Genomic DNA, 20000 nt, shown 5'->3' on the forward strand with positions numbered 1-20000 from the left:
AGGATGGGGGCCAGTTGCGAGAAAGACCGATCATGGGATTAGACGATTGGGGCTTTGGGTCAGCCTACCTTCAGGGCCTATCTAATAAAGCCCCAATCAATACTCTAGACACAGAAGCTCAGTGCAGCTTCCTAATTGGTAAACACATCAATGCGCCAGGAGGATGCCCTGATTCCATGGAGAGAAGACATGGAAGCTCTGTGTTTGGGACTCATCCAGACCGCACCCTATATGTCTCTCCATTTGGCTGTACCTGATTTGTATCATTTATAATACATCTGTAATTGTAAATATGGCGGTTTCCTGAGTTCTGAGTCGTGCTAGTGAATTACTGAACCTGAGAGGGAGGTCATAGGAACCATCAGATTTGCAGCCAGTCAGAAGTGTAGATGGCCTGAGGACCTCATTGAGGCTGGCATGTGAAGTTGGGACAGTCTGTTTGGGAACCGTGTTCCCTTAAACCTGTGCAACCTGACACTAGCACTGGGTGGTTGGTGTCAGAATTGAATTGGATTATACCAGCTGGTGTCAGAAGAATTGGGTTAAAACAGAATACTATAATTGAGTTATGGTATTAACTGTGTCCCATACCTCTGTCATTGGGTTTCATTTTATAGGGGTCCCATACTTCAGTCAGTAGGTTTTGAGGTACAAAGATTTTACCTTCCCTGAAGTCAAGAAGCTGATAACAAATAGCAAATGTGCTGGGGTTTACCTGCACTTTCATACTGTCTGCCTCATATGGTCCTTAAAAGCTTGTGAGGTACAAATGGAAAATACTACTATCTGTACATTAGAAATGAAAACAAGACTTAGAGAGTTTAAATAACCGGTGACGGGCACCTGGGTGGCTCAGTGGTTAAGCCTCTGCCTTCGGCTCAGGTCATGATCTCAGGGTCCTGGGATCGAGTCCCGCATCGGGTTCTCTGCTCTGCAGGGAGCCTGCTTCCTCCTCTCTCACTCTCTGCTTGCCTCTCTGACCACTTGTGATCTCTCTCTGTCAAATAAATAAAAAATCTAAAAATAAATAAATAAATAAATAAATAAATAAATAACTGGTGACAGTTACATAGCTAGTAATTGCAAAATCCAGGATTACAATATCTAGGTTATGTGACTTCAAATCTTGTACTTTTTCCACAGGCCAGTCTTTCTTGCCAGTAAGAGATCACTTAAAGGTCACTCATAAAACTGTAAGAACAGACAAACACAATTAAGATAAAATAAAACAAGAGTGCCATTTAAAAAGTCAGATTCCAAACTTTTCAATTAAACCAATTTCAAGGCTAATTCAGCTACAACCTCCTCCTCTGTACACCTCCCACATTCTGCCCTGGGGATTCAAGACATATCCATACAGGATATCTGGCCAGGAGGTTTTTATTTATATCTTTTTTTTTTTTTTTTTTTTTTTTTAGGTGGTGGAGCCCAACGCAGAGCTCCAACTCATCACCCTGAGATCAAAACCTGAGCTGAGATCAAATGTATTTTCTAAGACACATATTTCAACCTTTATTATATATGTCATACTCAACATACAGGATAGGTTCCCTAGTGAGAAGAAAATCATCCAGCTTGTCCAAGACCAAATAAAAAGCTTCTCTATCTGACTTATGTACCAAATATTGATGACTTTCCCAATTTATCCAATCAATACTTACTGAATACTCTATCAGTCCCTGGGCTAGAGATATAAGGATGGGTAAGACTTGAACCATGTTAATTTAGAAGTGGAGAGATAAGCAAAATGCATTACAAAGTAATGTAACATGTAGTTATTATGGGTATGTGGAAGTAGAGACCAATTTTCTCTAAAGGCATTGAAAGACTTCATAGAAGTCTTCATAGAAGAAGTGACTTCTGAACGAGAATTTGGAGAATGCATCTTATTCCAGGCAGAAAAGGAAGTTTAGGAAATTCTAACTAAGCAAAGAGAAGTAGAAAAGTAGTAAGTAGTCAAAGGGCTTGTATGATGTCCTATGGAAAATGATAGGTAGCTCAAGCAGAGGATTGATATAAGGCAGTGACTTAATTAGAAAACCAGGTTAGAATTAGATAAAGATCCAGGACTATACTCTGCAGCCTAGAAGTTTTCAGACCCTTTTTAGTCAAAGAACTATCTTCAGACACATTTCTTATGCAAAACACAACAATATATAATAACTACAGAGCTTATCAGATAGAAGGGAAGCAAGGAATGAGTCTACACATTCTGCCTTACCTTGACACCCCATCAGAGAGACCTGAAGTGGTGCTAGTTAGTATTCAGTGTGTAGTCCTCATCAGCAAAAGGTTCCCAGTTTGTAGTAAGCAAAGAAATTGAGAGTAAGCACTCTGAAACTTTGTACTACAATTTAACAGAATAATTTTATGTTATTCAACCTAATAAAATTTTGAAGTTCATACTTGGACTTCAAAAATTTTTATCTAATAATCTATTTTTATTTATAAAATTATTAGTCTAAGATGAATGAAAAATACTGCTCCTTCAGTTATTGTCTGCGTTGTATCAGGGTGTTGTATGCAAATGTTGAATTTCTAAATTATACACTTGAAACTAATATTATCCTTTATGTTAACTAACTGGAATTTATTTATTTTTTATTTATTTTTAAAAGATTTACTTATTTGAGAGAGAGAGTGTGCCCACAAGTGTGCCAGCTTGGGAAGGGGCAGGGGAAGAGGGAGGGAAGCAGACCCCCTACAGAGCGCAGAGCCCTGAGGAGGGAGGGCTCCACCCCTCCACACTGGGGCTCCATCTCACAAACCTGAGACCATGACCTGAGCTGAAATCAAGAGTCCCACGCTTACCTGACTGAGCCACCCAGGCATCCCAACTAGCTGGAATTTAAATAAAAAGTTGAAAAAAAAAAAAAAAAGACGGCTCCTTCAACACGTGTAGTTTAAGAAGCATGCCCTAGAGGTTCCACAACTTACCAGCTCTGTAACTGAGAAAGAAAAAAAAAAAACTCCAGTGGCTGTTTAGAAGAGGAAGATCAATTGGTAAATATAAAGCATAAATAAATATAAAACAAAACAAAACAGCCCAGATGATTACCCAGGATTACCTGTGTAAATGTCAAGCATCTGGCAAATGAATAAGGATATTTAAGTTCACAGAAAAGGAAGATCTCTGCAAGCTATAGTAGTCAAGGAAGGCTTAGACATGGTAGTAGATTTTTAGAAGTTAGAAAGACCTTAAGCCATCAATTTCCAGACTTAAATTCATTAAGCCAATGATTTTAATATTCCTTATTACATATCTATATGTCTACTGAAACACCTACTAGATACTAGGTGCTGGGGATACATTACTGAACATAAGTAAGGGTTGGGAGTCACCGCTGTAGACAAAGTTAACCAGAGTTGGTTTCTACTGCTTGCAACCCCATCATGACAGACATTAGTCCACCAAAACATACAAACCGATGTGTCATTTAAAACTATTATAAGTACAACAGAGTTGCCTGGGTGACTCAGTTGGTTAAGCATCTAACTTGATTTTGGCTCAGGTCATGATCTCAGGATTGTGAGACTGAGCCCCACATGGCTTGGTGCTGAGTGTGGAGCCTACTTGGGATTCTCTCTTGCCTTCTCCTCTGCCCTTCATCCCTCCCCCCACTTGCATGCTCTCTCACTCTCTCAAAACAAAACAAAACAAACTATTATAAGTAGTACAAAGAAAAGTCACGTGGCACTATGAAATCTTTTAACATAAGAGATTAAAGAGATTCTGGGAAATGAAGGCAATATACCCTAAAGAAGTGAAATCTTAGTTGAACTCTGAAGAATCAGTGTAAATTAACCAGTCAAGGAAGGGAGAAGAGCATTCATGGCAGAGGGAAAAGGCATGAGAAAAAATTGTGAGGTGAGATGGGGCGTTGACAGCCCACAGACTAGAAAGAAAGGAAGTATCATTAATGCACAGAAACCAAGGAGCAAAGTGAAGAGAGGTCACAAAGATAGATGGGCTAGGTCACTGAAAGTTCTATAAGCAAGAACATAGATGAATCTTAAAGACATCATGCTAAAAGAAATAAGCCAGTCACAAAAGGACTGTATTTCACTCATACGAGGCACATGGAAGAGTCAAAATATGTGATGTCTCAGAGATAGAAAGCAGAATGGTAGTTGGAGGGGCAGGAGGGAGGGAGAAGTGGGCAGTTATTCTTTAATGGGTACCAGGTTTCAGTTCTGCCAGATGAAAAAAGTTCTGGAGATGGATGGTGGTAAAGGTCACACAGTCTGAATATACTTATGCCAATGAACTGTACACTTAAAAATGGTTAAAATGATAATTTTTGGTATGTATATCTTACCACAATTTTCAAAATATTATTTTTTAAAGTTCTATAAGCTACATTAAGATCAACAGGAAGCATGTGAAAAATTTTAGTATAATCGAGACTTTTTTTTTTCAGACTTCAAGTCTTTAAAAAGTTAACCCTAGAAAACAACATGGAAAATGTATTAAAGGGAGCCAGCACAGCTGTAGGCAGAGTAGTTAGGATGCAATTGTAGTAATTCAGGAGAAAGAGGACAGAAGCTTGGACCAGGATGGTAGCAATGAAGATTCACTTGTACATTCAACAAATATTTAATGAACGCTATTATATGCCAAGCACTGTGATAGATGTTGAATATAAAAGACTGGCAAAATTCCACCCCCATGGAACTTACAAGCAAATAAATAAATAATTACCTTTTGTGATTCAGTGCTAAAACAAATAAACAGTGACTGTTTATTTAACAGGGCAGTCAGGAAGACCTCTATGGGGATGTGATTTCAAGCTGAGAAAGAGCTAACAAAGCATCAGGAGAAGACTTCCCAGGCAGAGAGAACAGTGTGTGCAAAGTCTGAGAGACAGGAATGAGCTTCACATATTTAAGGAACAAAAAGGGTACCAGTGTGACTGGAGGGTAGCCAGGGGATGGAAGCACCATGTGAGACAGGCAAAGAGAGCAGGCTCCGTATCATGCAGACCACAGGACAAATATTGTTTGTATTGTCAGCACAAGGCGAAGCCACTGAAAGATTTTAGGCAAAGAGGTGGCAGGACCTGACTATATTGATGGTGGTGAAGGGGGAGGGTAAAATGCAAAAGTAGAAGCAGGAAAACCATGTAGGGGTTAATATGACAGTCAAAAAGAATTATGATGCCTTAGGCTAGAACAAAAGATATAGGTGGAAAGACTCATTAGGTATTTAGGATACAGACCTAATGGGTATTAGTAATGGACTGAAAATGGAAAAAAATAATCAAGTTTTTAGGCCAAGACAAATAGATGAATTTGGAGGTTGTTCACTGAAATAGGTAACAGTGGGCATCATAGTCACCTGGGGGACTTTTTAAAAATACTAATTTCTGTGTTCCATTCCCTTGGATAACCTAATTTAATTTTTTTGAGGGGGTGGGTTGGTGTCCATGGGATTTTTAATTTAAAAATCTCTCCAGGTATTTTTGATAATCAGTAAGGGTTGGGAGTCACCGCTGTAGACAAAGTTAACCAGAGTTGGTTTCTACTGCTTGCAACCCCAAGTATCCATATGATACTGAAACTGGTATTTGGAAGAAGGGTCCCTAAAATGTAGAATTGACTGGATTTAGGTTAGGAACAGAAGAGTGCAGACCTCTAACTCATGCTGAGAGGTTGGCCATCCATATGTGGTATGAGAAAGCTGATCCCACTGTGGTCTGTTTTGTATCAGAACTCACTACTACTGAGGTACACTGCAGAGCCATGGTAAGGAAAATGCAAGATGTGATGTGTATTGCCTATATAGGTGGACTTCAATCAGTTCCTATAAAAAAGAAATTGCTTAATATGAAATAGGGCAGATATTAAAAATATTGAATAACCTGTAAGGCCATACCAGTGCATAATGGGGAATATAAACTCCTGAGTTAAGCTGGTCAATCTGAAAACAATGGGTAGGAAATAAGGCTTTTCTAAAGAAGTTTCATGCTGCCTAGAGCCTGCACAGGCGGCTTGCTGAACTGAAAAATTACCCAGGGCTAAAAATGGTACAAGTAAAAGCAGAAAGGCAGGACCTACAACCATGGATAAGACAGACATAACAGAGTCTTTATTCTGCTAGGGTCCTTTTAAGCACTTCTGTTATGCACTCCTTGCCTGATAAAGTTGGGATACAATCTAGAAGCAAGAAGTTTACTAATAACTCCCTTCACCAGGCCCTATTTCAAATTAAGTGAGCCAATACATTCCTTTTTTGCTTCAATCCATTTATGCTGGGTTTCTGTTCTTTACAACCAAAAAGTGTTAATACACTACCAACATTTTAAAAAAGCTAGAGCTCTGGTTTTTTTTCCAAAAGGATCACCAGAGGCACTACCCCAAATCTATTAAAATTGAATCTCTAAGTCCAGGTATCTTATTCTCAGTGTGTGTTCCAGAGGGTCAAGCAAACTGGGAAAACTGGAAAAGTCTGGTTGTCTCCTCCCATGCCGACGAAGAGGAAATTATTATTTCCCAGCAATACAGAGGAAAAAATTATAACAATATTTATTGAAAACATACCAAGAGCCCACCACCATATCAGAATCCACCACAGTAGGCATATAGCAGGGCATGGACAGTGTAAGACACTGCCTTGCCTACAAGGATCTTGTGGCCTTTAATTCATGGAAAAGGCAAGACCTACAAATACATCCGGGAGTCAATGGAATAAACTGAGTACCATTATGGTACGTTAGGTGTGAAAGACCTAAGATTTAAATCCCTTTCCATCAGACGACAAATCTATTTCCAAAATACCATCAGTGTAAAATACATTTCCCTCTTAATATAAGGTGAAGGAGCACAAAAAAGAAAAAAATATATATCATGAAAATAGCCCATTAATTCAAATTTGGATTTAACCGACATGTATTTGAGCACTTACTATGTAAACATTTAGTGTATTGGGCACCTAAATATGGGTTTTCGTTGGTGACTAATATTCAGAAACACCAGCAAAATAGTAAATTGTCAGAATTGACATTTCTCTTTTCAGCCTAATGGTTTATTTAAATACCATCATTAAGGAGTTTAACATATCAAAAGAAAATTGTTAGTGTTGAGAATAAAGAAGTCAACAAAAACATTACTTAAGATTTTACCAAATTCAAATAGCAGTTCTCAAAAAGACAACTTTGACACCTAAGTGTTCACGGTCAGCATAAAAAAAATCTACTCATTGTTAAGGCACTGAATCGTATTCAACCCTACCAAACTATCCTTGTTTATTCACTAGGTAAAGTTGTATTAAGTAATTAAGTCAGAGGGGTAACAGCTGGATCATTTGGAGAGTAAGTTCTGGAGCAAGATAGAAGCAAGAGAACTGCTGGCTCTGCTGGTATTTGTTTAGTAATATTTTCAAAGATTTCCATATAGAGAGAGGATAGCTAGGGTCATTAATAATTATTCATAGACTATGTCTTTGAAGATAGATTTCAAAGAACGGCTTCCTTTAAATGTAGGTACAACTACAACTGACGATGAAAATATACTTAGTAGAAAAGAACTATAAACTCCGTGATTAAGAGACTTCCCAAAAAGTTTTTTCTTAAAAACTCAGTCCAGTACTACTAAATTAGCATCATGCCAAGAATCGTATCAACCTTATAAAGCATTTGCAGAAAATATAAGTAAGCAACTCATATGTAATGGCAATAGGTATTAGCACTATTTTAGTGTCACACAAGTAGCTCATCTAAAATAACATTTTTTATACTTTTTTTTAAAAGATTTTATTTATTTGGCAGAGAGAGAGTAGGCAGAGAGGTAGGCAGAGAGAGAGCAGGAAGTAGGCTCCCTGCTGAGCAGAGAGCCCGATGTGGGGCTCCATTCCAGGACCCTGAGATCATGACCTGAGCCGAAGGCAGAGGCTTAACCCACTCAGCCACAAAGGCGCTCCTAAAATAACATTTCTGTATAAATGGCATCACTTCTGTTCAGAAGCAAATATGAGAACTTGGCTATAAAAATCCTACCAGATAATGGCATCATGCTTTCAATTAACATGCAATATTAAGTTGTATGAATCTTTTACATTTGTCTAGGTCCTGTTGAGTAGCATTTGGCATATTTTTGTCATCTACCTATGTGAGGCACTGAGGTGAAAAAGTTTATATGGACAGTGGCATCTCCGAAGGTGGGGGAGAAAAGACTGGAAATAATCCTGGAAGTGCACACAGGAGGCTTAAAATATACAGTAGTCCTCCCTCAACCGGGGTTTCAATTCCCAAACAAACAAAAAAACCCAATTCTTACAAGTTAACCTTGCCTCCTGTTGTACAGAGTCTCAGAACTCTGTAACACTGCTTGTGGGGAATGCATAAGGTGACATGTGAAGGGGTCTAAGGTTGAAGTCAGACTGGTCTGGGTTTGAAATGGAGTCCCATCACTTATAAACTGTATGATTTTGGCCAGGTATCTTTCAGTCTCCATTTGCTTATGCATAAAGAGGAAATAGTAATACCTTTTTGCAGGTGGGTGAGAACAACACATCTGCATGTTGCAATGTGTCTGAAAGATACTCGAAAAGAGTTATTCCCTTTGTTAGTGTGGTATGTGACACAGGGTTGGTATGCTTTAAATACATTCCAGAAAAAAGTGGGATATGTATAAAGAAACACAGAAGATGTTGGTTGTGGTTGTTACTTTTATATTGGATAAATAAATTCTGAAACAATTTCACATGCCTTCATATTTTTTCAGGTACCTATTCAATGCCTGATATAGAGAAGCCACTCAAATGTTTAGTGATTCCTCCACAGACTTCTTGGGCCAAGACTCAAAAGAATGAGATTCCAGTTTTATGACTCTGGACCTAGAATTGTTGGACTATAGGTTATATGTACTTTAGTTTTAAAAGATATTGCCAAATTGTTCTTCGCCATGATTGTACAATTTCTATTCCCATCAATAGTGTCCAAGAATTCCCTTAACTCCACATCCTAACAATATTTGATATTATCAGACTTCTTAAAGTTTGCCAATCTAATAGGTTTGAAATGACATCTCATTAGAGCTGTAATTTGCCTTTAATTATTGGTCGATGACTAATAAATATTTAGATTGCCTCCTTTAAGCTTCGTTTTCTATGAACTTATCTTTTTCTAACCTATTTGTAGGAATCCTTTATTATTACAGATAGGATATCTAGCTGATACATGTACCACAAATATATTGTTTAATTCTGTGGCTTGCCTTTGCATTTTAAAAATTATGATATTAAGAAAAATGATGGCATTCATCTTTGTCACTGTATGTAGCACAGTCAGTGCACATTAATACTGACATTAATGTCAGTAGACATTAAATAAATATTTGTTGAATCAATGAATGAAAAATTGAACAAATACATAAAGAAATAATATGTTTTAACTATTTCCTTAACTTGGAATTATGACTCTATGCTTGTTAGGCCTTGTAAACTTTTATACTCCCAGGACACTTGGGTGGCTCAGTCAGTTAAGTGTCTGCCTTCGGCTTGGGTAATGATCTCCAGGCCCTGGGAATGAGCCCTCTGTAGGGCTCCCTGCTCAGCAGGAAGTCTGTTTCTACCTCTCCCTCTGACCCTCCACAACCCCACTCACGCTCTCTCACTCTCTCTCAAATAATAAAATCTTAAAAAAAAAACAAAACTTTTACACTCCCAAATTCATCTTTAAAATTCATTTATTTTTAAAGAAAAAAATTTAATCTGGTTTGAAGACTTTCTGATAGTCCTTGGTAACTGGAGGTCACTGGAGATAAGACAGAACACCAAAATATCAAGGTTGGAAGTCTAAAATTCTAAATCATCTAAGTGAAATGGTTGTCTGCTCTATTCTTAAATCTCTCCAAGAACAAGTATACTGGCTCTCGTGTTTTCCATTATACTTTACAGGACATAATGACTAAAATAGCCTTTATTTTCATCATGACTGAATGCCCCAGAGAAAAGTCTACATAAGCAAGAATGTAAAACAATTAAGTAAGAAAACACTTGGAAATATGCTATAATATGCCAATGAGCAACAGACATACCTATTAAAATGAATATACAATATGCATATGCTTTAATTTTGAAAGCTAACAATTACAACATTTACAGTAAATGTAGAGGGAAAAAACAATGCAGCAGCCTTTATATGTTTCCAAATATACAGAAATTAATACATGATGACTTGCAATAGGAACAGTAAGAAGCGCAGACAGCAGAGGGTCTTAAAAAGGAGGTCACAGGAGGGAATGGATCATTCTGGACACAGTACAAAAATCTGTAGTAAGAAGACGTAGTTTTGACTTGTTCTGACATTGACTAGCTGTTTGATATTGGGCACATCATTTACTCCACATACACCTCAGTTTCTTATCAGTATATAGAGTTTATAATGATCCAGAATCCTACCTAACAGGGTTATTATGTATTTCAAATTAAGTAAGAAAATGTGTGTAACATCCCTCAATAATATGCAACAGTCATTATCCATCCTTCCTCACCTCCCCATCATCCCAGCGTCATCTATATCATCCCTGAAACTCCCAGGCAGAAGGAGATATAAAGTCCTCCGGAATGGATACTGTAAATTTGTGTGCTCAGGCTGCCATAACAAAGACCACAGACTGGATGGCTGAAACAACAAGAAATGCATTTCCTCAGGGTTTCACAGGCTAGAAGTTCAAGATCAAGGTGTCAACAGGGTTGATTTCTTCTGAAGCCTCTCACCTGCTTATATAAATAGCTGTTTTCTCCTTCTCTCTTCACAGTCTTTCCTTTGTGTGTATCTGTGTCCTAACTTCCTCTTAAACTATGACACAAGTCATAACGGATGAGGGCCCATCCATATGACCTCACTTTATCTTAATTACCTTTAAAGGCCCTATCTCCAAATACAGTAACATTCTGAAATACTGGGGGTTAGGACTTCAAATACAATTTTGAGGAGGAGGGGAATAAGCGAAATAATTCAGCCCAACAGAGATATAAGAAATCCTGCCATACCGTATCTGCCACTACTTTAGCACTTACTGTATTGTAATATAATTATCATTTTTGTCTCCTCTATTGGACTATGAATGCTTGCACAGCATATTTCTTTTTAAAAAAGATTTTGTTTATTTATTTATTGGGGGGGGAGCAGAGGGAGAGAGAGAAGTAGACTTCCCCTGAGGGCAGAGCCCAATGTAGGGCTTGATTTCATGACCCTGAGATCATGACCTGAGCCAAAATCAAGAGTCAGATGCTCAACCACTGAGCCACCCAGTTGCCCTTGAGTATTTCTTAAATATATATATATATATATATATTTTTTTTTAAGATTTTATTTATTTGACAGAGAGAGAGATCACAAGTAGGCAGAGAGACGGGCAGAGAGAGGGGGGAAGCAGGCTCCCTGCTGAGCAGAGAGCCCAATGCAGGACTCAATCCCAGGACCCTGAGATCATGACCTGAGCCAAACGCAGAGGCTTAACCCACTGAGCCACCCAGGCACCCCAACCCTTGAGTATTTCTTATTAATCTCTATCTTTCATGTGTCTAACACAGAGTATACGTTCAATAGAATGCTTCAATAAACTGCTGATAACTGAACCTACGATACTTTCTGTGAAGGAACAATTAGAACTAATCTATCCTATGAGAATTTTTTTTTAATGGAATTTGTAACAGGACAAATGATTTAAGAGAAAGAACAAATTTTTCACTTTTATCTTTCTAAAAGCAACTCTGTTCCCCTATTCTCATCCTTTCCATCACAGATTCTATTCTTGGATTACATGTGCTCAGCTTTCCTTAAGTAATGAACCTGGAGACTTTATATGACCACCACAGAAGTCAGTGACCTCTCCTCCACTCCACTGAATTTCTGGGGTGTTTACAGAGTTACGTATTAGAGGTAGCTAAGTATGTGTCTTACCTTCCCCTCATAAACAGTGAGCTCCCTGAGAGAAACACCTATGCCTTAAATATCTCTGAGTGACCAACAATCACTATTTACTGAATAAACATAATATTGATACATCTAAATGAACAAAATATGTTTAAATATGAATAAACATAAATTTCTCTAAACCAGAATCACTCTTGAGGAAGAGAAATTTTCTTAAACCAGGAGGTGGGGCAAGAAAAGTGGCAAGAATCTTGCCACTGATCTCCCAGTTTGGGACATACTGACTTTGTTTTAAGAAATATCTCTTACGAAATATCTTTTTATTAGGTCCATTTCAATTTCAGAAGGTTTTCGCATAGTATATTGAGACCTGGAGTGATGGGGTATACTGATTTTAAAGTAAATATGGTACCTAGCTACTTGTAAAGCTGACTATAGGTAGCTACATACATAGTTCTAACGCTCAGAAGAGATTCTCTTGACTGTAATACAAATTTGAGTCATGAGCATATAGGTGTTATTGTAAGCCAAGTGAGTGGATGACATTGCTAAGGGAATGTACAGAAGCAGGTAAGAGAAGGGCAGCTCTCATTCAAAAAACACTTGGGATGAAGCTTTAAATTTCAGTTTCCTTTCTTTGCAAAATTAGGAGACTTATCTCCTCATGAGTGTTCGGAAGATTAAATAAAAAGCAATAACAAAAGTAACATAGATGAACATAACAGACACAGCACTGTTACAATGTGCTGGACACTGTGCAGGGCTCTTTCATACAGGTTCCCTCACTTAAAAAAAATCACACACACAAAATCACAAAAATCTTAAGGTACGATAGTACTTAATAGGGACTATTATCATTCTCATCTTCAGAAAAGGAAACTGAAACTTATTAAGCATTGGAGACTAAAACCAGAATGCAATGTAGAGGTAAGAATGAGAAAGTTTATATACTAAATGTATAGAACTCAAGATTTGAGTAAAGTGTAGGAGACTAGATGGTACCTGGAGGGAAACATGGACTTAAGATTTTATTTATGAGATTTACTTAAAGATAGGAGACTTCTTAGCAGATTTAAATAAAAAAAGGAGATGGAAGAGAGAAAGAGGTTGAAGGCAATGAAAAGATGGAGGTCAGAGATGTAGCCTTGGGAAAGAAGAAACAACAAGAAAATATAGGTATAGTTTTGAGAAACAGGTTTGACATAAGACCTCATAGAGACTAGGGCAAAGAAATGATTAGCTACCAAACGTTCAATGGCAGCAATCTGTGTAAGTGTATGATTTTCTCCAGCAGGGCTCAGAGCTACTACCACCAAGAAGAAACAGGCTTGATTCAGCAAGGTTCGAGATTTTGCCCAGACAAGGACAAAAGAACAGTGGAGCAAGGGGATAAGGGGTAATGGCAAGAGAGTGAATGAAATAAATTATAGACTAAGGAAACTAAGCTGGATAGGGAAGGAAGTGAAGACAGGCTTCAATGAGATGACACAACAGAGCTGATGAGAACTGTCAAAGATCAGGTAGAAGACATTCTGAACAATGCTGCCTGTCTTCATTTACAGGCCATCTCTGGGGGATAAGACCTATGGTATGACTATTATGATCACTTGAGTTGAAGAAGCTATTGTGTTGTTGAAACAATCATCTGTGTGAATACTGAAGTTACTAACAGTGAGGACAGAAACCGAGGTAGAAAGGAAGAGTGTACATGCTAGGTCCTAAGTGATGGAGAAGATCTACATACAAGAAGACAAGAGTGGTATAGCCCCTGCACCACCAAACACAGCAATTTTAAGAAGATGAACAAGTAATGGTCTGGAAATCGTGGTGCACATAAAGTCATGGTCATCCTCGTCTCTCTCATTTTGCACAGACTGTGGGAGAATGGGATGTTCCCATTTAAAAGAACTACAGAGCAAGTGATAGTGCTCTCCATTACTCCTCAGGTGAGAGCCTGACTTCCATTTAAGGCCAGAATACACACAAAAAGATAGTAAGATGGTTAACAGGGTATGAAATAGGGGTTTCAGAGAGCAAATGGAAAGGTATGAGAGGGAACAAACAAGCAGGGTTGGCAGAGAGGAGGTAGAAGCCAAGTCAGCATGGGAAAAGCAGTATATAGAAGACAGGTAAGTGGAAGGGATAGGACAAAGATAAAAGATGATAAGACTTGCTGGCTTTATATGGCCATAAGGTTATCAAAATAATTAGTTCTAACAGTGCTCTGGTGGCTAGAGAGTTAGCACTAAGGCCTTGGCAATGGTTTGAGGGGAGGGGCAAGATCTGAGTGCCTATTATGTAACTGACATTATGTAAAGTACTTTATACTTCCTATCTTAGTTAAACCTTACACCTAACAAAAATGAGGGAACTGAGGACCAGCGAGGCAAAGTGACCAGCTTAGGCTTGTACAATTAATATTTAGTGACATTTAGTATAAAAAAGACAGATTGTGAAATCAGAGCATCTTTAGTCACTTTCTACCAGTAAGATCTTATAAGTTTCTTTTCTACCAAACAAGGTTATCTCAGAGATTAAACTACAACTATAAAACAAATCTTAAAAGTTGGGGTTTTTTTGTTGTTTTGTTTTGTTTTAAGCTAAAACTGGCCTTGTTTTCAAACGTGGAATTTCTTACTTGGTTTACTTCAAACAAAAACCCCAAGTTCTCAAACTATAAATTCTACATAGGAAACTGAGGTAGGGAAAGAGGATATACAATCGATGGTTCCCTAGTCTATCTAGCATCAAGTCCAAACTCCATAGTTCCAGGTCTTTAATACCATGGCCCCAGCCCATTTCTCTGGCCATATCGCTCACTGCTGACTTACACAATACTCAGACCCTGGCAATTACACATTTTTAACAAACATACCCTATAGTTTTCTCCCTTTGTATCTCCACCAAAATTATTTAATGTACTGAAATTTGTTTTCCAAGGCCCAAATGAAACTTATTTTGAGTGTGAAGTCTAACCTTGCTTCCAAATATTGAAAAATGATGGCTCCCTCCTCTGAACTCTGCATCCCTTTGCTTTTCCTCTCTTAAGAGTACTTATTGCCTTATAATTTAAGTAAGCATGAGAAAAGTTCAGCCAGCAGAGCTTAAGTCCCTTGGAAGTAGCTGAAAGAGAACTAACATTTCCTTTAAATTCCTTTCCTAGTGATCTTATACACATAATTTCATGTAATCTTTGTGACACCCTATGTAAAAGGAATTTATTTTTTTACAGGTAAGGACACCGAAAATCACACTAGTTAGATAAATTGCTTATAGTCCTAAGGTTAGTCAGCGACAAGAGCCTAAATTTGAATCTTGGTCTTTGTAGCTCAAAATGTAGGCTCTTCCCAGAAACCATGGGTATAACCTCACTGCTTTATCTGATTGTTTCAGATCCACCTACTAATCCTCAGGGGGGAAACCTCCACTGACTTTTCTTTTTTTTTTTAAAGATTTTATTTATTTGTCAGAGAGAGAGAGTACACACAAGCAGGCAGAGAGGCAGGCAGAGAGAGAGGAGGAAGCAGGCTCCCTACCAAGCAAGGAGCCCCATGCGGGGCTCAATCCCAGGACCCCAGGACCATGACCTGAGCCGAAGGCAGAGGCTTACCCAACTGAGCCACCCAGGCGTCCCTCCACTGACCTTTCTTTGTTAAATATCAGCAGAAAGGATGTGATAGACAGTACTTGCCCTCCTACTTTTATTTTTTTTTTAAGATTTCATTTATTTATTTGACAGAGATCACAAGTAGGCAGAGAGGCAGGCAGAGAGAGGGGGGGAAGCATGACCTGAACCGAAGGCAGAGGCTTTAACCTACTGAGCCACCCAGGCACCCCTGCCCTCCTACTTTACAAGAAAGAACAGACTCTCCAGAACCAAAAGTGATTACTCTGAGTCCTGAATAAAGAGGAAGAGATCAGAACCCTGCTCCCAAGAAGGAAAAGTAAAAAAACAAAACAAAAACAAAACAAAACACTACTTTTCCACTCTTCCATTTAAAACTACTCCTCCTTTGAGGTGTCTGCCATCTGGCTATGTCACTCTCTACCCCTCCTCCTCATCTGTCATCTGCCAACCTTCCGATTAATCCCCTCTACTCGCCGCACCTGGGTCACAATCATCCTCTCTTCCCCACACCCAAGCATCCTAAATCACTTCTCTATCCACACAGATGGCCCATTCAATACAACAGCCTCAAAGTTCTGTCACACTCACTTCACTGACCTTCACCTCTGCGGCACCTCAGCTACCCACACACAGAGGCCTAGTTATCACCTAGAAGAGCTCCATACCACACAAGTTAATTTCAATATTCCACTTTCTGAGCACAATCTCCCTCTTTCCTAGCTTACTTCCACTACATTTGTTTATTGATTTAACTTAAGCTACTGAAAAATCTTCAAGTCCAAAACCAAATTCATCATCCAGTGTTCCCTGTCTCAGTTAATGTCACCGCCATTCCTCTAGTCACCCAAACCAAAAATCTGAGCATCATGCTGGACTCCTGGCCATCTCATCTGCACATCCAATCAATCATAAAGCTCCACATCCAGACTCTCGCAACTTTATCCCTTTCTTCTCATCCCTATGACCACATTTTTAAAATGTTTCCACCATGTCTGATAAAAACTTTTCAGTGAGTAAAAAAAAAATCACCCACTGAATTAATTTCAAGTACAAGGTCTACTATGATATGGTCTCTGCCTATATTTGCAGTCTTACAACTTTACATTTATGTCTTTTTTAAAAAAGATTTTATTTAGTTGATAGAGACAGAGAGAGGAAGAACAAAGACGGAGAATGAAAAGGAGGAGCAGACTCCCCACTGAGCAGAAAGCCTGAGTTGGGACTCCATCCCAGGACCCTGGGATCATGATCTGAGCTGAAAGCAGACCCTTAGGTGACTGAGCCACTCAGGTACCCTATGTCTTTATTGTTATATTCTTTGCAGTTTCAAACTGCCTGTGGTTTTCTTTTCTTTTCTTTTTTTTTTTTTAAGACTTTTATTGTCAGGGAGAAAGAGAGAGCAGCAGGCAGAAAGAGAAGCAAGCTCCTGGCTGAGCAAGGAGTCTGATGTGGGACTCGATCCCAGGACCCTGAGATCATGACCTGAGCTGAAGGCAGACACTTAACCAACTGAGCCACTCTGGTGTCCCCCACTTGTGATTTTTTATGCAAGCCATTCCTTCTCTCACATCGATGCCTTTCCTTTAGCTGTTTTCTCTGTTGGAAGCACGCTTATTACCATTCTCTGCTTGACTGTCTTCTTCTTACCATTTATTATTTGGGTCAGTTGTCACCTCTTCCCAAAGCCTTCCCTCAAGTCCTCAGCTAGTCTAAACGCCCTACCTTGGGACAACCACAGCATCAACTGCATCCCTCTCACCTTTTATTCTGAGATGACTTATTTGGGCATTTAATTTACCAGCTCCACAAGGACTGAAAATGTATCTTATTCATCTCTGTATACCCAGCTAAACACAGTACGTAAGCATAGTGCCTGACAAAAAGTAGATGGATAGGCTTAAAGTAAAGCTTAGAACATGCTGAGTTTAAATCTGCAGTGGTATAATCACACCAGTTCTTTCTCACAGAGTTTTCAGTATTTCCAATCACTAACTTCAAGTTCTTTGAAGGGAAGGAACCAGAGCCTTTCCTGAGCCTGTACAGGTCTGCACAGAATGGTTCTATACAAATTTTTACCCAACTTATGTAAAAGGGAAATAGCATTTGCACAAACAAACCAGAAATCAAAACTTGACATGTGTGCTGCTAACTTCAAAACCACTGACCACTTTAAAAAGTAAAGACACAAGAACAAAGATAAAGAACCAATTTTGACTGCTGGCATGTGCTTGCCTATGTTATAAAAGCAGTGAAACTTTGCTTAGAATTTGAACAGGGTCCCAGATACAAAAATTTGGCATTTTATCTATAAGGCCATAGCCATCTCTGCTGGGCTTAAAAATTACTAACCTGCAGGGTTGCTTAGGGTAGTTTAGGATGTTGGTAAAAGACACTTTTTAAAAAACACAATCCTCACATACCAAGGCTAAATGATGAAAAAGCAAGCAAAAAATAATGCTGGTAAGTGAGCAACAAAAAGTGTTCTTTTTCATAGCAACTTTGAGCCTTCTACTGGCAGTTAGAGCAAAGAGTTCAATATAATAAGCATTTCCCTCTCCAACTAAATATTAAATTGCAGTCGGCCCCAAACTAAGTCTCAATCCTTTTTCAGAGTAAAAATAATAAGCTCTCCTATTTGCATGGTGCATTGCCACACTATGATATACATCAGCTCATCTGATTACGTGTTTATAGACTTTTTTTTTTTTTTTTTTTTTTTAATGAGGGGAAACCCAAACATCTTCACGAAACAGGATCTCTCTTAGTTCGTTTGAACACAGTACTGGACTTTTTTTTAAAGTTCAAAACACAGCACAGAAAGGAGGAGGGGAATACTTTTCATTTAAGCAGGTCAATCTTTGGGACCAAGGAACTTCTTGGAGAAACTTAATAGATTAAGAAGCTCTCCTTTAAAGAGGGTATGGGCAAGCTCATTCTGAGAAGGGATCAGAGAATTTCAGCATGCAAGTAACAACTGAAGGAACTGGAATTATCGAGGAGATGACAAGACTGGGGACATGATTACTATCTTCAGATATCTCAACAGCTGTCCGTAACCAGGAAGAATGGGAAGCAGCGGTTTCTCTGAACCAAAAATATTTCTAAAAACCAAAGCCGCCCAGGAACAGAATGTGTTTTCCTTGGGGAGAAATGGGTTTCCCATCACTGGAGGACGTGTTCAGACGGATTAGTTCAAATGATTAGGGTGGATTTGGGGATTTTCAAAGGGACTTCCGTGTGCGGTGGGAGAAAGGAGCCCTCGATGACTTTAAATTCCCTTCCAGTCTGGAGATGTTCTGGGGTTCGCCCGTCTCCCGGAAGCCCCTTTTACTCCTCTCCCGCTGGCGCTCAGCTGTGCCGCGGGATCCCGCCTGGCCGCTTGCCCTCCGCGGTGCCCCGCGGCTCCGAGGTTTGAAAGCGGCTCTCCCCGCCCGTTTCCCGCGGCCCACGTGAGTGGTCCCGGCGCAGCTCTCGCCGCCGGAGCCAGCCCACGGACCGCGGCTGACAGCTCCGGGCCCTCCGCACGCCCGCCGGCCTCGGTCCGAAACGCCCCCGACCCGCAGGCATCCCTCAGTTCTCGCGTCCGAGCGGAGCGACAGACCCGCCGCACACTGACAGCCGCTCCGACTCCCGGCCCTCCGCGCCAAGCCCACCCTCCCGGCCGCCCCCAGCCCCGCCGGCCGGGACAGGGCTGACGCCGCTCGGACCCGCCGCGACGCCGACCCTCCAGACGCGCCCCCGCCCTCGGGCTGGCACCGCAGGGTTCCCCCGGGGCGCCCCTATAGCGTCAGGGCCGCGCGCCGGTCACTGGGCCGCACCGGCCCGGGCGCGGACGCACAGCGGGCCGCCGGGGCTGGGGGCCGGGCTGACACGGCCGCGAAGGGCCGCGGCGGCGCTCGGACCGCAGACAGGCCCCCGGCCCGACAGCCGGCAGACGGCCGGACGGCGGGCCCCGAGGGGCGGGGGTGGCCGCCGGCCAGGTCCCTCAGCCGCCGCCTCGCTCGCGGCGGTCCCCGCCGGCCCAGGCCCCTCAGGGCGCGGGCTTGCCCCGGGAGTGGAGGCGGCAGCCGAGGCGCTTACCTGCGGGCTGGCGGCGGCGCGGGGCGGCTCACTCCCTTCCCGCCGCCATGTTTCCGCTGCGCAGGGAGCCCGAGCGGACGCGCGAAGGGGGCGGGCGGGGGCGGCTCCGGAGGGCGGCGGGCGGGCTGGCCGGCGGGGCTGGCAGCTGGGGGCTAGACCGCGGCGGCAGCGGGGGCGGCGGCGGCGGCGGCGGCGGCAGCGGCAGCGGCGGCTCCCCGGCCCCGCCCCCCCTCCTCCGCCTCCTCGGCCTCCTCGGTCTCCTCCTCCTCCCGCCGCGGGGTGGCGCGCGCCTAGGCCGTTGGGCCCGCGCGCGGGGGGCGGGGCGGGGCTGCTCGGGGAGGGCGCCACCGAGCGGCCCTGTCCGGTCAGCCCCAACGCCTCCCGCCCGGGGTCCAAACCCGCGCCCCGACCCG

At 41.2% G+C, this 20000-nt stretch overlaps 1 protein-coding gene across 1 annotated transcript in view; it reads right to left on the reverse strand.

The window, feature by feature from the left end:
* LOC111142808 (Scm polycomb group protein homolog 1) overlaps positions 1-19657 on the reverse strand; it is a 186161-nt gene extending 166504 nt beyond the window's left edge. Inside the window, exon 1 of the mRNA XM_022496125.1 lies at positions 19588-19657. The gene's annotated coding sequence lies outside the window, so the exon portion shown is untranslated. The remainder of the gene's footprint in view (positions 1-19587) is intronic.
* Positions 19658-20000: the final 343 nt, after the last annotated feature.

The sequence above is a fragment of the Enhydra lutris genome, unplaced genomic scaffold (genome assembly GCF_002288905.1).
Source record: "Enhydra lutris kenyoni isolate GAN:26980312 unplaced genomic scaffold, ASM228890v2 scaffoldscaffold9, whole genome shotgun sequence".
Lineage (NCBI taxonomy): Eukaryota > Metazoa > Chordata > Mammalia > Carnivora > Mustelidae > Enhydra > Enhydra lutris.